Below are 19,557 nucleotides of genomic sequence, written 5' to 3' on the forward strand. Positions count from 1 at the left end.
CTCGCACTCGTTGGCTGGTCCGTGCGGGTGCGAGAGAGACGGAGTGACCATTCGGAGTCAGACTGCAGCAGCGAGGCGCCGCACTCAGAATGACTGTAACCGAGCGAAATGGTCTCATTTTCCCAGCGCGACGATTCTGCAGCAGTAAGTGTTGCAGTGCCTTGCCTTCTGCGTCGCTATTGTCTCTCTCGCACACCTCCGGGACGCCCCATGAGTGCGCGAGAGACAGAGCGACGAGAGGGGGCACCGTTCGGATTCAGCCGGCACACTGTGCGGCAGGACAGCGAGCCAGTCATAGACACGCAGCGCTCATGCTGGCTCGTGCAGCGAGCCTGCCGCAGTCTGCCGGGGAGAAGTGGGTAACGATCCGATCCGGGTGCGAGGCGAGTACCCAGACTACCCGTAGGCGCGCGCCGTAGGCATCACCCGCTGTGTACCGGTTGTGTCGACACTCTGCCTCTCCCCTCCACCGCGCGCCACGCCCGCCACACGCCCAGGGCCCGAGGCCCAGAGGGGCCCAGGGGCCGGCTCGCACCGCCGCCAGCCACATTATTCCACCGGATTTGATTTCAGGATTTGTTTCTGTCTCTCTCTTTCTCCCTCTGGTGCCGGATTAGCAAATTTCCACGACGTCGCGTTGATGACCGGCCTTTTCTTCTTTTAATTAGTGACCTCGTGCTTTCTGCAAGGCAGTGCAAGGCCCCCTCGCCGCCGAGCCACGCCTAGAAGTTGGGGGAAAGACCACAAATTAGAGTCCCCGGGCCCTGAGAGCTCAACGAAATGAGCCCAAGGAGAACCTCGCGCCGACCACCGCGCGCAACCGCGGGATTTCCAAGAGTTATCAACCACCCGGATGCGGCGCCCCCTCGCCCCTCGTCGGCCCGTTACTTTTGCTACCCACTCCCCCCAGGGGGCCACCCCACCCAGCCAAGGAGCCCCCTTCCCCCTGCGGCGCAGTGGGAGGGGGAACCGGGTAGGACTGGATGGATACGGGTACCCGGTTGTGATGAAAGCGGGCCGGGTCGGCGCGGGGTGGGGGCGGCGGAGGGGTTGGCGGCGGCGCGAGCAACCGGTTGGAACCGGATTTTCGCCGTGCGCGTTGCGCGTTGCGCCACCATCCTTGTTTGTCAGTGTGCCAGCACGGCCAGGACGAGCGACTGTTTCGACACGCCTGATACCAAAACAATTTCAATGATGAACGAAGGCGGCGACGGCTGTTTCGGTGGAAGACCACGGTCGGTCAGCAAATGTCCCTCGTCTCGCTCGCACTCGGAGAGCAATCCGTTGGTATACTGTAGAGGTATCTAGTATAGAGCCGTATATGCTTTTATATGAGCATCGCTTTTTTCAGGCTCCTGGTGAGTGTATGTTTGTTGTTGTTTGTTTTTTTGTTTGCATGCTTCGAAACTGGCGGCGCGTTGTTGCGCGACGCATCCGCGGCCATCTTTCATTCAACGGACTGCAGCGGCAAGATTTCCCCTCGGAGCGAAGAATGCGCCGGGGAGTGAATGCGATACAGTGCGCCAGTCCACGACTCCGGTCCTAATGCCATCCTTATCGCGCCGTCTCCCTTTCTCGTCTGTCTGCATCAAAATCAAATCCCTGCAGCGCCGATTTCTCATCCCCCGCGTCGTGAACGTCATGTCGCCCATCACGCCGGACGAGCAGCAGACTGATTCCGAGAGTCGTTTTCATCGTGGTGTCTCTCTCGCACTCATGGAGCGTCCCGTACAGGTGCGAGAGAGACTCGAAAAATCAAAGACAAAGCCAACTGTCCAAGTTTTGAACAATGCAAACAGGCAACACGTGCGACAGACAAACTTCCCCGAAAAGGAAATTTTATACTCCATTGCGGTGAACCTCAAGAGCAAGCGGGCCAAAGACGCGCGCTCGACGACCGCAGCTGCCACCGCCACCACCGCGACCATGGACATCACCACCACCGCGGGGTGCTCCGTGCTCCGGAGGCCGAACGGGCAGGGCGGCAGGGCGGCGCGGGGCGGCGGGCGCGGCCTTCACACATCGCGGTGGCCACCCCTTCCCCACCCCGCAGCTGCACGACCGCAACACTGCCATCGTGAAAGTGCCCCGCCGGCGGAAGGGGAGGGGGAAGGGGGCGTCATGCGTGGATGTGGCGGTGGCGGCCTTCCGGGGGCGTGCCCGCGTGGCTGGCTGCCGGCAAGCCGGGGTGACGGTCACCAAGCACCAGAGCGTGCAGCAGACTGATTCCGTGCCCCGCTCTCGTCGCTCTGTCTTTCTCGCTCTCGTGGGGCGTCCCGCAAGGATGCAGCATGGCCTGCAGCATGGCCTGCAGGGCGACGCGGCCGCCGTGTGCGCGACTCATCGGCAGTGTGTCAGTGCGGCGTGCGCCGGGGAGCTGGGGAAGTAGAGCGTGGCGGAGGACGGCCGTCCTGCACGGCGTGCGCGTGGTGCGTCGGGCTGGTCGGTCCGGGCCGCGTGTTGCGTTGCATCCAGCCGCCGCGGTCCAACGGCAGGGCAGACCGCCAGTCCGTCGCGTCGCGGAGGCTGGCAGAGGGATGGCCCAGGATGGCCGAATCGTTCCATCGCCGCCAGATCTAAGGACGTCACCGGTCGGCCCGGGCGGCCCGGTCGGCCCCTCCCCCAGCGAGGCCCCGACAATGGGCGCGCTGGGGGAAGTGCACGGGTTGGCACACGGCGTGACTCGACGTCGGCGTCCACGGCGTCCGCGACGTCCGCGACGGCAGGGTGCTGGGCGCGTTGTGGAGGCGCCGCAGTCGTGACGCGCCTCGCCTCCGCCACCAGGAAATTGGCCGCCGCCAATACAGCCTCTGCGGCCATGCCGGCGATGCCATCCTCCGCGGCGATTTCTCATAGAAAGAGTGTGATTGGGCGATATTTCATCGAGCGCCGCCAAGCCCGCCCCGCCCCGCCCCGCCCCGCCCCGCCCGGCCCACGACGAGATGACTGTCCCCGTCGCTCCCCCGCGGGCCGGCGGCCGGGCCGGCGACGACGGCGCGGCTTTCCACGTGTTGCTGCTGCTGCGTCTCTGGAAAAGAGGAAGGGGGAGGAGGGTCAGCCGGAACAGGCGGGGGCGGTGGAGGGCGGTGGAGGGGGGCGTGCTACCAGACTGCCAGGTTGCATAAGGGGCGAGTGGCGTGCACCTGCACTGTGCAACCGTGCACCGCGCTGCATTGCCGTGGTCCAGATCGCCGCCTGCCCGGCCCGCCGCGCCAGACCGCCAGGCCCGCGCCGATGACCCGGACCATCGACGTCCGAGGCGCGTAGCGTGGGTTCCCAGGACGGCGCCAGCCTCGTCCACCAGCCTTGCGGGTGCGTCATCGGCATGCACCCCCTGGATGCCCTCGGCGAGGCGACAGAGTCGGTGGCCGTCTGGGACAGACCGAGTCACCTTGACTGAGTGGCCCAGGGCCGCGCGCCGCGCCACACGAGAACGCCCCGCTGCACGACAAGCGGTACAAGTGCGTGGCCGCGGGGCACCCACGGCGGGGCGGGCAAGGTGGGGCGGGGCGGGCCCCTCCGTCCTCCGCGGCCCTTTATCAAGGACATCGGACGGCATGCGCGTACCTCTGCGGGGCGGGGCGGCGCAGACGAAGCAGTGGAGGAGAAAGTACTTTCCTCATCGGCGGCTCAGCTCGGCTCGGCCCGACCCGGCTCGGCCTCGGCTCGGCTCGGCCGCGGAGGGGGAAGGACCCACAGACTGCTTGTGAGGGCAAACTCCGTGGCGCGGCTGGCGCGGCTCGCCGGCTCGCGGCCCAGGAGTGATGAGAAGAGGATGAGGAAGTGGGGTAAGGCAGAGGGCAGACGAGCAGGCGCCCGCTTCGCCGGCCTTTCTAATTTTGCCTTTACTCCGAGCATTGGCGGTTTCAAAGAGCGACTCCTATTCCTTCATGGCGGACATCTTTGAGTTCGAGAGGGCAAGGTTGAAAATCGAAAGAGGGCGGATCGAGTGCAACAGACGCGGGATGTGTTATCGACAGGAGTGAGCATCCCCCTCTCCCTGCCCCCCTCCCCGCCCGCCCGCTCCCTGCCCCCCCTCCACGCCCTGCTCGCCTCACCTCTTACACCACCGGAGCCACCTGCTTGGCGCGCTGCCGGTACTGCCCGGTGGGGGTAGTTGCCCTAGAGGGGGAAGACGGGGGGCTCGCGTGGGGCGGGGCGGGGCGGGGAAGGGCGGCCCGTCTGGTCGGGGGTTCACTGCGGGTCTGGGTGTGGATGTCGTCCTCCCGGCGGCAGACTGCAGATCAGTTGGCGCCCTCGCGAGGTAAGGGACTCAGTGCAGTCCCTGTGCAGTCCGGCCCGTCGGCCCGCCGCGTCCACAGCGCGTTCACAGCCTCCACCCCGGGATGGTGGCCGCCGAGTGACCGACCGACCGCGCGTCGCCGCGTGCAAGTCAACAGAGTGAGCAAGTGCGTCAACACGTGTGTGCGTTCGACATTGGAAGGAAAAGAGTTGTACAAAAAAGTGGTGCGCGCTGCGCTGTGTTTCCACCAAGACGAGTGATACATCGCGCCCCAAAATGTGGGCTTCGCTGCTACTCGGGTAAGTGCGAGGCAGTAACATCGGAAAAGGGAGGCCAGCTTCGCCGGTACTCGAAGCAGGGCTCAAAGTTTCGCTTGAGAAAATCCGATCTGTGTGCATCGCTAATGTTGTGATGGCGGTTAGAAAGCAGTGTGTCTTCGCGTCGCCGCCCGGTGCCCGGGGCAGAACGGCGCTCCAGCGATAGGAGAGCGGGCCGCTGCAGCCTGACTCTGTCGCTCTGTCTCTCTCGCACCTACACGGGACGCTCCATGAGTGCGAGAGAGACAGAGCGACGAAAAAGACTCTCGGAATCAGTGTGCTGGAGTGCTGGACGCTGCAGTTTGCAACCGCTCCAGCCGCGCGGGCCGTTCCAGAAAGCTGTCGGAGGAAATGACAGGGAGGGTCTGGCTGGCTGACTGGCTGGCTGGCGATGGCTGCCTCACTGCCTACGAGACGAGAGCGATGCACGCCCAGTGCACGACGTGTACACAGAGCGCGCGGTCAGTCGGCCAGTCAGTCGGGTGGTCAGTCGCCGTGGCGTTATGCAACAAGCGTGACTCGAGAGCGTTTAGCAGCCTTGCTTTATGACTGCAGGCAGGGCGGCCAGGGCAGCCAGGGCACTGGGCCGGCGCGCCGTGGCCGTGCAGGCGGTGCCCCGGCGGTGCCGTGACGGGTCAGGGCGGCTCGCGTCCCGAGATGGCGTGGCGCGGGGCCGGCTCCGTTTTCGCCAGCATGCGGGGCGGGACCGTGTGCCAAAACACTTTGGCATTCAGTTTCGCTTTCGACATTTTCGGGAGGGCGTGGCCGGGCCGGCGACGCATGAGGATGGGGACGCGGGACGCGGGGAGGTGACGACGGCAGGGTGGCTCACGCACTCTGTCTGTCTGTCTGTCTGCCTGTCTGTCTGTCTCCGACTTCCCCGCGGCCACTGCTGCGTCTGCGCGTCCCCGTCACGGAAGCGGCCATTGATGAAGGCGTGTCGAGGTGCCCGGGGTGCCGCTGGACACGCGTACGGCCAGTGCTGTGGCCGCGCGGCCCTACACCGTAACCTTTTAATGCCCTGGTCGTAAAGCTTCCGCGCCGCCTCGCTGCAGTTCGCTGCAGTTCGCTGCAGTGTGGTGCCCGCCGTGCCGCGGAGTCGCGGTGCTGGGAAGCGGCCTTCCGGCCGCGCGTCCCCGCCGGCATCCCCTCAGCCTCCGGCGGCACCGCGTCGAGACGCGTCAAGTGTACCAGCCTCGCGCCGCTCGCCGCGGTTTGGATGAAATCCCTCAATTTAGAAACGCCGTGCAGTCGAGGAGCCGGAGCTGGCCGATTAAGGCGCGCCTGCCGAGCGATCCGGAGAATCGTCTCGCCGCTCTGTCTCTCTCGCACCCCTTGGGGACGTCACCGTGAGTGCGAGAGAGAGAGGCACAGCGACGAAGAGGCTCCTCGGAATCAGTCCTCCGGCTCCAGAGCTCCAGCGGTGCAGCGGCAGCGTGGCAGTGAAACTCGCGGCGCGGTGCGGCCTCGGCGGCCTCGGCGGCGTGCGCGCGGCGCAGTGGCCGAGGAGGCCGAGAAGGCCCCGCGCGCGGACGCCGGCCCGGTCATCGCGGTGGTCCGGTCACCCGGCCGTCCTGCCGCCACACCGCCTGTCAAGACAGTGTCACGACAGTGTCACGATCGGCGCGCCGTGCGTCCGCCCGTCCGCGTCCCCGCGTCGCGCCGCACTTTCACACTGGGTTACTCAAGTTTGCATTGCAAATAGTGCAGACGGGCACGGCGCGACCATCATCTCTTTCTCTCTCTCCTCCTCCTCCTCTCCCCTCCCACTCTATATCTCTCTCTCTTTCTCGTTCCCGCTGCAGCCGTGCCGCCGCCTTGTCCAGAAAAGGCTCCCGCCGCTGTAAACTGCAGGCGTTTCCTTAAGGTCGTGTTATCGTGGTGCCTGCGCCCGCTGCGCCCGCTGCGCTGAGGCGGCGCGGAGCATCGCTCGGCCCGCGAGTCTCCCAAATTGAGGGAAAACGTAATAAGAGCGGCTGCCACGCCACGCCGCGTTGCGCCCCTGTACACTGCAAAACGTCGTTGCGTGTGCGGATACACTGAGAGACGCCGGAACACCGACCGTGACACTGCCGTGACCCCCTGAAAGCCGCCCTTGCTGAGCGATACCGAGCTGTCTCTCTCGCACCCGAAAGAGGCACGAGACGGCTCTTCCGACTGACTCTGCAAGCGCTCTGGGCGGTGCCCCCGGAGCCCTAGGCGGCCGCCCGGCCAAGGTCTCGGCCCGGGGTCACCGCGCGGCGCCCCCGCGATGCGCACGGCCTGCACGGCCTGCTGGATGAGCAACCGGTTCGGGCGGCGCCTCCGTGACGACCCGGCAGTGGCGCGGCCGGCTGGCTGATGACCCGCGGCGGACACTCGGCGACGCTCGGCGACACTGACCTCCACGCCGCGGGGAGCCGGCCGGCGAGCAGTGCCCCGCGTGGCCGAGCCCCGCGCATAGGCTTACCGACACTGCCGTACAGTGGTCTCAACGCGCTGCACAGTGGGCCAGAAGACCGGTGGAGGCGGCCGAAACTCCGGCCGGCCGGCTGGCAGAATTGTTCAAAACGGTCGAAAATGCCTTTGAAAACTCGTGTTTTAGGCCGACTTTAAGCAGCAACTGCGTCTGATCCGATGCGGTATTTAGTCCTCCCTCAGCGGGCATTTGGTCTTTGGACCTTCCTTTAGAATGCCTTTGTTACGGAGTGCGATTATCGGCCTTAGTTTGGGAGCAGTATTGTCTCAAAGTGGATCAAAATGGCATTCAAAGGCATTTTTTACTGTTTTCATCAACTTTGAGACAATACTGCTCCCAAACTAAGGCCGATAATCGCACTCCGTAACAAAGGCATGTTAAAGGAAGGTCCAAAGACCAAATGCCCGTTGAAGGAGGACGAAATACCGCCTCGGATCAGACGCAGTGGCTGCTTAAAGTCGGCCCAAAACACGATTTTTGAAAGATATTTGTGACCGTTTTGATCAACCCCGTGAGTGTGACAGAGACAGAGCGACGGAACCAGTGTTCGGAGTATCAGACTGCAGGGCGGGCGGCGGCAGGGCCAGGAGTGCCAGGAGCGCGGAGGTGTGTCCGTACCGGCCGGGCCGCCCAGGCCGTGACGTAACAACGGTAAGTGAGCATGTGGGGCAGCGGACCGAGCCAAGCGCCGAGTCGAGCCGAACCGGGCCGAGCCGAGCCGGTGCGTGGGTGACATACAGGCAGCCTACTGGCACACTATGCGCCGCCGGACCCGCGGGCCATGGTGCCGTTTGCCGCTGCCGTTTGTCGTTTCCGGCTCCAAACCACTATAGACGATCTGACCTGCGGGCCTCCCGAGGACTCCGGGCCCGCCGTGCAGGCCGCCGTCGTCCTGTTACCTCACCTATCTCGCTTCGCTTGCTTCCCGCACGGCGGACGCTTTATTCGCCTGGAAGGCTAATTTCCCATTTTGCTGCCCCACTTAAGAATTCCCACAGAGAGCAAAACTTCTAGAAAGGCAGCAACGCGGCGGCGTGCTAGAGGCCGGCGGAGCGCCTGTCAAGTCCAGGGTAGGCAACGCCGCCGAGCAGCAGTGCACGACAACCCGTCGGGTTGCCTACCCTGGACCTGGCAGGCGCTCTGCCGTCGATGCAGACAAGCGGCCGTGCTACAGGACCGTGGCCTGCCTCCGCGCAGCCGGCACCACTCGGAAGGAGACACGTCGATGCCTTTCCGCCGCATAGGTGTGCTGCACGTCCAGAACAAGTCCACTTTCCCTGTCGCTGGCGGGGCGGGGCGGGGCCGCGTCGTGACGGGCAAGGTCGGCCGTGGACCTCGCGGGGCCCTCGCCGGATGGCCGGGATGACGGCCTGGAAGGACGGGGAGAGCACGAGAGGAGGCCGCGCTGGCCGCGCCGACGCCAGGACGGTCAGGACGGCCAGAACCAGAACGGCCAGTTTTACTTTCATTGCGGCGGCGGTGCGGGAGCGCGGAGCGTGGAACGTGGCGGCAGCCGCCACTCTGGCGGTCACCAAACGCGCAAACGCGCCGAAAAGCGAGCCGTTTAGAAAGGCGCTTGCGCGGGGCCGCTTTTTCAGAGACGCGCCGGGCCGGGGTCCTCCGGCATGCCTCCGGCGACGTGACGCCGCGCTGGCGGTGGTCAAGGGCGCGGCGCCACCGCGGCGAAGGAGAGACAGACAGAGCGGCCCCCGGGCCCCCGCCCACGAGGACGGCGAGACGAAAACCGCGGGGCGCCTCCAGCGAAGGGGGCGGGGCAGGGAGGGGCGGCGCGCGTCTTGGCGGAGAAAGGCCGCATAATCCAATCTTTGCGTTATGGGGCGTGGCGGCGCGGCGAGGCGGGCGATGAGTTGACCCCGCCGGCATGCAGGACCTCCAGGACCTCCAGGACCTCGTCAAAGAACCGCGTGCGCCGCGTGCCTTCCCGGCCGCCTGTCCCTCGGCCTGTCCGTGCCCTTCCCTCCGAGATGCGAGGCGATGGGGCGATACCACGCGCCGCGCCCGCCTATCTCCCTGCGGCCCTGCGGCCCTGCGGCCCGCGCGCCTGGCACGCCGCTCCCACGGCCGGCTCGGAGCACGGGCCTCGCCGCGGCCGCCGCGGCTGGGATTGAATGTTCCTGGTCACAACCAGAGAGAGCGCAGCGCAGAGAGTGCGCGCGATCAGTATGAGCCCTGCGCCGCGCTGCGCCCGGCCTGCATGTATTGCCAGGCGTCGTCGGCCGCACTGTAGAAAATCCACCCGCGAAACCTTTCACGGGGTGGTTATACTCGGAGGAGCACATGTGTTCCGAACAATCGCTCTGTGTGTCTCCCTCGCACTGACAGAGCGTCGAAAGCGCTGTTCGGCGTCTTTGCAGGGCTTCGCTGGAATGTTCCAGAGCCTGTCTCGTCGTGAAACTATCTCGCAGTGTCTTTCTCCCTCTCTTTCTTTTTTTTCGATGCTGTCAACCACGTGCCAAAAATGCAAAATTGATAGGCGGCCGAAGCGGTTGCGGTCCCGGCCGGTCGGCCGGTCTATCTCTCTCTCCCCACAGTGTGTGCATGTTGTGGCTCGGCGTACACACTGTTGGCACCGCAAGAGCTTTACGTCTTTCGGGACGCACCCACGCCCCACCCCGCCCCGCCCCGCCCCGCCCCACCGCGCCCCGCCCCACCGCGCCCCGCCCCGCCACGCCCCGCCACGCCCAGCCTCGCTCAAACCGCAGAGCCGACCCGGCAAATGTCCCGGCGGGCCGGGCAGGGCCGGGCAGAGCATACCAGTGAAAGTGGTCACACAGAGTTAAGAAAAGAAGGAAAGGAAAAAGACGTGAGTGAGCGAGGGGGGAGAGGGTAGCAGACGTCTTTCATTACGCGCTGCTCATCCGGACCAAGTTGTTGTTGTTTTTTTGCATCACTTCTTAGGGCGGGCGCGTGGGATCCCACACTGCTACTAGTCCGCGCGCTCGCCGCGCTTCTACGGACCGGCCATCCACACCACGCGCGTGCTCTCACGTCTCGCAATCCCACTGCAGCGGGCCCGACTCACGTTGTCTCTCTTGCACTCACGGCGCGTCGTGGAGAGGTGCGAGAGAGACAGAGCAGGGCTGAGCAGTGTGCCCAGTGGCGAGCGTCACCGCGAAGTGTCCCGGGCAAGCCGCTCGTCGCGGTCGGCGCGTCGCGTTGACACCAGCCGTCCTGCAGACTGATTCCGAGACTCGGCTTCGTGCGTCTGTCTCTCTCGCGCCTACACGGGGCGCCCCATGAGTGAGAGAGAGACAGAGCGACGAAAACGACTCTCGGAATCAGTATGCTGGGCGGGACGCTGGATGTGGCGCCGCTGATTGGTCCTCCTTTTCCGTCGCGAGCTGCGCGCTCATTCGCTGTCTCTCTCGCTCTCATGGAGCATTCCGTAAGGGAGCGAGCGAGACGGAGCGACGACGACCGGACTCCCGGACGACGACGACGGCATGGCGGCATCGAGGAGGGCCACGTCCTCGACCGCATCGGCGGCGACTTGGGCTTTTCTCTAATAATGGCTTCTAGGGAAGCAGGGAGGCTTTCTTGCAGTGCTTCGCTTGCTTGCTTGCTTCTCGGTGTGTCGACGCCGTCGACGGGCAATGCCGGTAATGGCGGTGAGGCTGCAGACTGAGAGTCTATCTCTCTCGCACTCATGGGGCGTCCCGAACGGGCGCGAGAGAGACGGAGCGATGAAACCGACTCTCGGCATCAGTCTGCAGGTCTAGAGAGGCGGCGGCCCGTGAACTCGGGAATAAGTGCGTCTAAGTGCATTACGCCGGCCAGGCCTGCCGCTCTCGTCGCTCCGCCTCTCTCGCGGCCCGGCAGCGGGCCGCCGCGTGAGTGCGAGAGAGACGCAGCGACGCGAGCCGTGTTCGGAATCGGCCTGCTGCCTGGGTAATCTGCACGAGCCACGCCGCCAACAATAGTTTCTCCACGAATTCTGGGGGTCATCCTTTAATGACGCGCTCGGCTCGGCGGGGGCGGCGGAGGATATGCCGCGTGGACGCGTGTGAAAGCCGCCGGAACGGAGAACGGCAGAGGAGAGGGTCAGTTCCAGATGCAGCGCTTGGAGCGGACACTACGAGAGAGACTCTCGGAATCAGTCTGCAGACGACAGCAGTACAGTAGTGCAGTGGCAGTAGTACAGTAGTGGCGGCAACAATACCGCCGCGGTGCGGCCGTGTCTGGCCGTGTCCGACTGCCCTGCACGCCACGCCACGCCGCGGGATGTGTGTCAGTGTGTGTGTGTGACACGTAACGCTGCCCCGCGCCGCCTCCGCGGCACAGCCATGCTGCGCCATGTCACGCGGAAGACAAAGCCCCTTTGGGGCCGCCATAGCGCCGCGCCGCGACGCCGCGGGCAGCAGAGCGCTTCGTCACCGCGTCTCTGTCACACTGCAGGACGCGCCGCGAGTGCGACAGGGACGGGGCGACGAGACGATCGTTCGGAAAGAGCGGAGGGCACCCTGCCTTGGGGGCCCTGGCCCTGCCGGGCGATGACGGACAGGGGCTCCACTTTGTGGTGCGCAGTGCTTTCGTCGCTCTGTCTCTCTCGGAATTATTGGGGCGTTCCGTAGGGGTGCGACAGAGACAGCGCGGCCGACGCTCCGTTCGGAATCGGACTGCACTCCAACACACAGCGGGCCGGCGTGTTGACACGGGGACGCGACGCGGCGACGCGGCGGTGACGCAACGACGCGCATGTTTGCCCTTTTTGCCGGCGGCGCCCCGCGGTGCCTGAACCTGGCCCCTCCGGGCTACGCAGCCACACTGCGGTGGCTACACTGCCGCGCAGCTACACTGCCACGCGGGTACACTGCCACGCCGCTCCACTGCCACGCGGGTACACTGTCACGCGGGTACACTGCCACGCGGGTACACTGCCACGCCGCTACACTGCCACACCGCTACACTGCCACACCGCTACACTGCCACGCCGCTTCACTGCTACGCCACTACACTGCCACACACTACACTGCCACGCCACTACACTGCCACACCGCTACACTGCCACGCCACTACACTGCCACACGCCCCTCCAATTAGAGGCCCTGTATTGACAGGCAGGCAGCGCTGCACCCCGCCTAGAAAGTGAGCCGCCGACTGCTAAACGGACGACGAGCAGAGCTTTTTCAGCAACGCTGTCTTGCGCGGGATGTGTGTGTGTGTGCGTGTGTGTGTGTGTTTACTGCACCCCACGCATGCGCCAGGGCGGCCGGGGCCAGCAATTACCGCGGGCCACACCGATTGTGCATGTGTGATTGTGTGTTCGCGTGATTGGCGTGATTGGCGCCAGGTGGGCTGCGGGCGCGAAAGCGCGCGTCCACTTTGGAGGAGGACCAGACGAGTGACTCGGTCGCCCTGTCTCTCTCGCACCCCTGCGGGCCGCCGGCACGCCCCGCGAGTGCGAGCGAGACAGAGCGACGCAGGCAGCGGCGCGATTAGGGAGGCAAGCTGCCCGGAGACCTCAACGCACGGCGGCACGAAAGCACGCACGCACCGGCTGGCACTGTTGGAAGAAAAGTTTGACGAGACGCCGGGACTTGAACGTCAGTCCTCAGGGTTAGGGACCGACATCCCTACCACCTCGGCCACGACGGGCGTGTCGAAAGCGCCGCCGCCTTTGAGTTTGAGCGAGGCCGGCGGGCAAACGGCGTGAAATGTGCGTCCCTTGCGCGGCACGCGGCACGCACGCGGCTAACGAGGGAACGCCAAGCCGGCCGAATCCCGAACGCTCCGAATGCCCAACGCGTTTCGGATTCCTCCACTCCTCCCTCATCGGCCATCTTCGGCCGTCTTTCGGTTTCCTCCATGGTTTCGGTCCGGTCGGCCGATCAGCACTTCACTTCCTCACTCACCCGACGACTGCCACACTGCCAGACTGCCGGGCTCATCCGCTTTCACGCTGCGCAGTGCATGCGCTGCAGTGCGCACAACAAGCCGAGGGGCAGCCTAAGGCTGAGGGCGGCACGGTGGACTAGGCACTAGGTGCTCGACACGTTCGGTTCGAGTCCCATTTAGCGACTCTGGAGCTCAAAACGCGTCTAGCGTTTTGTCCGCGTAGTCCGCCTCCACCGGTCTTCTGGCCCACCGTGCACAGCCGCGCAGACGCAGCGCAGCGATCGCAGCGATGCACGTCGGTGCTGCGCAGTGCAGCGCGGTGCAGCGGGCAACAATTGCATCCCGCGGCGAGTGCAGCCGCCGGATGATCCTGTCACATCCCGCCGAGCCGAGAGAGAGGAGGATTAAATCTGCATGCCGCGGCCGCGCAGCCGCGCAACCAAGCCATTGTCCGAGCTGCGAAATCAGGCGCGCCGCATGCAGCGCACAGTGGGGTGGAGGCAGGCGGTCCAAATCCCGGACGCGACGCGTTTTGAGCTCCAGAGTCGCTAAATGGGACTTGAACCGAACGTGTGACCCCACCAATGGATTGCTCGCAGAACGTGGAATCCATTGGTGGAGTCACACGCTCGGTTCAAGTTCTGTTTAGCGGCTCTGGAGCTCAAAACGCGTCAAGAGTTTTGGCCGCCGTTCCTCTGGCCCACTGTGCGCCGCCACGAAAATGAGTGATGAGTCCGAAGCGGTCCACGCTGCTGCCGAACCGACAGGGCGACAGGGCGACTGCGCGACAGCACCCCGCCGGCGGCCTGTCGCCTTGCTTCGCTTTGCTTCGCTTTCCCCGGGGGCTTGTCCTGCTTGTCCATGTCGCCCTTGTCGCGTCGGAGCGTCCGGGGCGCACTCTTTGCACATGTCAACGCGCGGCCGGCGCGCTGCCGGTGTCGGCCTGCCAAGCCATAGAGAGGAGTCTCTCTGTCTCTGTTGCACTCATGGAGCTCTGTATGAGAGTGCGACAGAGACAGAGCGACTCCCTGCCGGCCGGGAGGCGGGCCTTCTCGTCCTGCTCGGCGCCACGGCGGCCATGGCCCTTTCTCCCTGCCGCCAAAGACCGGCGCGCGGCCCTTCGCGTGGGATGCTGGTCCGCCGAGCTCCGCGCTCCGCGGCGTTTGAGGCGCGCCGCAGCGTTCCGCGTTCGCTTTGCGTTCGCTTTCGGACCGTCGCGGACGTGACAAAGGCCCCGACCGCAGCAGTGCGGGGGCGTGCAGCGAGCCGGGAGCCCCGTGACACGTTTAGTCTAGACACAGTTTGAGGTCCACTGTCCTCAAACAGGACCCGAATCGAACTCATGACCCCACCGTTGGATTGCCCTTCCAACGAGGAATCCATTGGTGGGGTCACACGTTCGGTTTAAGTCCCGTTTGGCGACTCTGGAGCTCAAAACGCGTCGAGAATTTTGGAGGGCTGCCGTGCAGACTGCAGGCGGCGCTGCAGCCGTGGCCGGGTTGTGTCCTGGGCTGCTCCAGGGACGCTCGCCGTCGATGCGGTGATAGCCATCCCCCGCAGCAGTCCGATTCGTCGCTCTGTCTCTCTCGCACTCATGGGGCGTCCCGCACAGGTGCGAGAGAGACAGAGCGACGACTGCTGCACTGGCGCTCATTACCCCGAGGCCCCGCTGCAACTCGCGGCTCGCTTCCGGTGGCGAGGCCGCCGCGGCGGCGGCAGCAGCGGCGGGGAGGGAAGTTGCGCATTCCTTTGTGGTGCTATGGCGGCCCGGCCGCTCGGCCCGAAGCGCCGAAGCGCCGCCAAGTCGACGGGAGGCCGAGAAACGGAAAGGCAGGAAAGAATTCGACTCGTCCGTACGCAAACCGCGTTTAGAAGCACGCGGCGGGGCTTGTTCGGGACGCATGCGTGCAGCCACGTCGTTGTCACAAACTGGCGCCGAGTTCGGCCGGCATTGTCCTTGGGCCGCGAGGGCGGCCGCGGGCCACAGTGGGCCAGACCAGCAAGTTCTTGCCGGTTCTTGCCTTGCCTTCTCTCGAGCTAATCCTGGACCCCTTCTTTTCCAGGGCGCTGTGCGCCGCCAACGCCTTGGCGACGTCCGGCCACGACAACGACTTCAACGTGACAGGTTGGTATATCACGGAACTGCAAATTTGTAACACACCTTGACCACCTTGTAATTGACCACTTAACTACAACTGCGACCCTTGCGTTTTGCAGACTACGTGTCGGCGCTGGCGGAGGGCGACGGCCGCCTGGTGGAGCGCACGGTGGCCGCGCTGTCCGCGGAGGCGGGGCTGCCGCCGCCCCTGGGCTGCCCCCAGCCCGCGCCCTGCCCGCCCGACAAGTACCGCACCATGGACGGCTCCTGCAACAACGTCCGGCACCCGGCCTGGGGCGCGGCCGGCGCGCCCTTCCTGCGACTGCTGCCCCCCGAATACGACGGTGACGGTGAGGCTCCAGGCTGTCTCCCCGCGAAGGGTGCGAGAGAGACAGAGCGACGACAGGACTCTGCACCTGCAGGCAGCGCCGGGCAGCGCGATGACGAGGCGGATCTCGTTTGTTTACACCCCGCCCGTTTCTTCTTCCGTCGGCGCGAGAGGCTGCTGTGTGACCCTGCCTTGGCTGTCTTGATGTTGCGTCACCGATATCCCGGCGTCTTGAGTCTCGCGGTGCCGGCAAGCCACTGCAAGACGGCAAGCCGTCGGTCGCACGGCAGGCCAGAAGACCGGCGTCGGCGGCCAAAACTCTGGACGCATTTTGAGCTCCAGTTCTCTAAACAGGACTCGAACCAAACGTGTGAGATCGCTCGCTCCGGCCGCCGTGGCAGTGGGCAGCACCGCGGCGCGGCCGAGGCGGCGCGTTGCCTACCCGGGCGGGTCGGGCGCCCCGGGCGGATGGACGCCGACGACGGCAGCCACGCCTGCCTTTCGGCAACGATTCCCGCTTCGGAAGGAGGTCAAGTGCGCCCTGCTGTCGTCCGCTGGTTGCTGGTTGACCGCATTCGCACAGAGGTGACGAATATCGCCGGGCCCAGGCCTGGTCCGCTCCGTGTCGGGGTCGCTCCAGGAGTCCTGGAGCGTCCAGGGATTTCCAGGAATCGCCGCGCCGCGTCAGCGCGTCCGCCCGCGAGGCGGTGTTGCAAGCCGCGGCCCGACATGTGCAAAAGCCATAAGGCAAAAGCAGCAAAAGCCGGAGCGTGTGGTTTTATCACCCCCTTGTTTTTCTCTGCATTCGGGTTCGAACTTGGCGCCGCCGACGGTAGCGGCGGAAGGAGTGGAGCGTCGGCCCTTCCCCCTCCCCTTCCCCTTTCCCTTCCCCTTTCCTCGCTCGGCTGGCCCGCACGGCCCGCATCCTCCGATGTAGGTTGTGAAGGGGGGGAGTGCAATCCCAAGGTCGGTCAGTGTCCCGGGCCACTCCGCCTTGTTGAGTAATACGTCACTTTCTCCGATTCGTCCGACACCTGCCCTGGCCGGCCGGCAGGGGGCCCGCCCCGCCCCGCCCCGCACCACATTGTGATGACGGCACACCGTGTACGCATACGGGCCGGAAGGCGGAGGGGAGGGGGCCGCAGCCGGCCGGCGAGCGAGTCGCGTTCTTTCTATTGTTTTTTCTAATAGTCGGTGGGCTGCAAAGAGCGCGCGCATAATGAGACGCCCGCGTGAAGCGAAACGCGATCTCGTTGGACCGAACCAAGACGATGTTGGCGCCGGGCGAGTCTCGTTTGCCCGCGTGGCGGACAAAGACAACGACGACGTCCCTCGCCACGGACAAAGACCTAGTGACTAGGTCGGACTTGACTTTTTTTCAGTGTAATAAACTTGGCACACGGCGGCGTGCCCGGGCGCGGTGTGCACGGTGCCCTGCCAACCTAGTTCGAACCTGTAGGCATTAAGCACGCCGGACAGCCGGGGCTGCCGGCCGGGCCGAGATGAACGGCGATGACGCAACCAGAGGGCGATACATTCGATAAACACCCCGCCCCGCCCCGCCCCGCCCCGCCCCACCCCGCCCGGCCGTGCACGCCCAGGATGAGGAGGATACAACGAGCCTCCACGCCGCTCCACGCCGCTCATTCGCAGGGAAGCGCGAGGCACCGCGTGGTGACGCCACTGGCCAGCAGACTGACTCCGCGAATCGAATCACTGCGCTGTCTCTCTCGCACTCGTGGGCTCCCATGTGGGAGCGAGAGAGACAGAGACAGAGGAGGTCGGCAAGGCGGTCAGTGGGGCTCCCGGACGGCCGTCTCTGCGGGGGGTTAGCAGTGGACTGGAGGACTCGCGGTCCAGCGACCACAGCGCGGCACGCAGCACGCGCAGTAGCCAGGAAATTACTTTGCCGGGGGCGTTCGGCCGTTCGGCGGCCACTTAGGATTCCAGGCCTTCCAGTCTTCCAGCGCCGCGCGGCCCACGTGCCCTACACTGTGCAATGAGCACCGTGGAGCACGGCGCTCGTCTGGTCAGCAGACTCCTTCCGAGAGTCGTTTCTCTGTCGCACTCGTTGAGCGTGGGCGGCGTCTCTTTGGGGTGTATGTGTGTGAGAGAGAGCGACGGAACGACTGTCCGGAATCGCTCGGCGGTGGCAGTACTGGGGCGCCGATAACCCCCTGGCTAATCGCACAAGCCCGCGGCCTGGCTTTACATAAGCGCAGTCTGACTTGACAGTGTGCGCACCGCGGCGCACCGCGTGCACGGCGGGCAATGGCAACGCCGGCGAACGCACCGCGCACCACGCCGACGTGCCGCGCATTGGAAGCGACGCGCCGCGTGCCGCGTGTCGCGTGTCGCAACGGCGCGGGGCGCGCGGCCAAGGCACGCGGTGCGTCTGCAGGTCTGGAACGAACCCCTCGCGGCGTGCGCGCAGCCAACCCGGCGACCTCATGCCGCGGGGCGGTGCTCGGCTGCGGACTCATTCCGAGAGTCGTTTTCGTCGCACTGTCTCTCTCGCACTGATAAGGGACGTCGTACGAGAGCGGGAGAGACAGAGCGACGAAAACGACTCTCGGAGTCAGTCTGCGGCTCGGGCTGCTCGGTGCGTCGGCGGTAGCTCACCGCGACCACGCACGCCGGGAATGCCAAGTTTGTTACGAGGCCCCTTCCCTCCACCGTTAAACTGGCGGCGAGGCCCTTCTGCCCTCTTCATTAACTGGTTCCAGGGCTCCGCAGGGCCCCGCAGGGCTCCGCTTGCCTTTTGGCTTTTGATTGAGTGATTAAGACAATGGGAGAAAGCTCCGCCTTGCCTTGCCTTGCCCTGCGCCGCCTAGTCTCATAACAGCTCACTCGGGCTGCCCGGGCCGAGTCGGCCCATTAATTCGGGCCTTCGGTTCGGTCCGTTCGGGTGCCACTGCGACCCGGATCGCGGTTCGCTACGCTCTGTAAAGTTAAGCAGGGCCCGCTGGGCGCTGGACAAGGCACATGGGTCGGTGACCGTCTCCCAGTACTGGGTCACGTGACCTCGCAAGACAAGTCAAGGTGAAAATTTTTTTCGTACGTCCAATGGGAATCGAACCATCGAACCCAAACGACCAGCCAGTGTTAAATAAAAGACAGTACGTAAAACTGAAAGACAAGTCGACAAGCCACAAGCAGGGGGCGGGCGCGGCCTAACCCGTCCCGTTCCCGTAATGCAAAGTGAGGCCTTACGGTCTGCTTGAAAAGGGAAGCCTTCCTCCAGGCTTCAGCTTCCTTTCCTGCTCGCTGGGTCGCTGGCGAGTCGCGGGGCAACCCGGCGCGTGCACCCGCGGCGCCACCGCCGGTCCGACCCGTTGGCGCGGCGCGGCGCCTAGCCCGGCCAAGCCCGGCCAAGCCCGGCCAAGCCTGCCGACCGATTCCGAAGGATCGCTCCGTCGCTCTGTCTCGCTCGCACCCACGGGGCGTCCCCTAGGGGTGCGAGAGAGACAGAGCGACGATGCGAGCCTTCGGCCGCCACCGGGTCGCGGCCGTCCCCGTCCCCGTCGTTCGAGTCGTCGCCGGTTGGCGAATTTGTCATCGCAGCGGCGAGTCCGCCGTGACGCAAGACACGTAGTCGCACGTAGTACGTAGTAGTGGCAGCAGCCGCTCGTTACGTGCGTCGCGAGCGCAGCACGCGCCGCGCCGCGCCGTGCCGTGCCTTGGGTGACCCGGACCCGCGCAACGATGTGGTGCTCGTCGTCGCGGTGCTCGTCGCGGTGCTCGACGCGGTGCTCGACGCGGTGCTCGACGCCGTGCTCCACGCGGTGCTCTCCAGCGCGGTGGTGCAGGCCGTGCTCTGCGCCGCATCTGTCACTCCACATGGCGCGAGGCTCGACTCCCCTAATGATGATGGCGCCCCATTCCCCATTACTCAGCCCGGCGCAGCACCGCGTAGCACCGCGCCAAATTTTTCAATCGTCCTTTTCTCCGTCGTCCTCGTCAACGTACCGTGCCCCGCGGCGACGGACTGGCGTCGCTAGTAATCGGCTTGGCTCGCGATTCTGAGCGATTAGCACCCCGGCCAAGTTCTATCCCTCCACGAGCGGCCGCGAACCTCCCCGACGGCCTCCCCGACGGCCTCCCCGACGGCCTCCCCGACGGCCTCCCCGACGGCCTCCCCACCGCAGTCCTTGTTAAATGACGCCGGCAGTCACAGCCAGAAACAATAAAAGAGAAAACCCCCGCTGTGGTTGTCGTAGCGGGGCACGGCACCTCATGACGTCTCCGGAGATGCGC

Source organism: Thrips palmi, unplaced genomic scaffold (assembly GCF_012932325.1).
Source record: "Thrips palmi isolate BJ-2018 unplaced genomic scaffold, TpBJ-2018v1 HiC_scaffold_19, whole genome shotgun sequence".
NCBI lineage: Eukaryota > Metazoa > Arthropoda > Insecta > Thysanoptera > Thripidae > Thrips > Thrips palmi.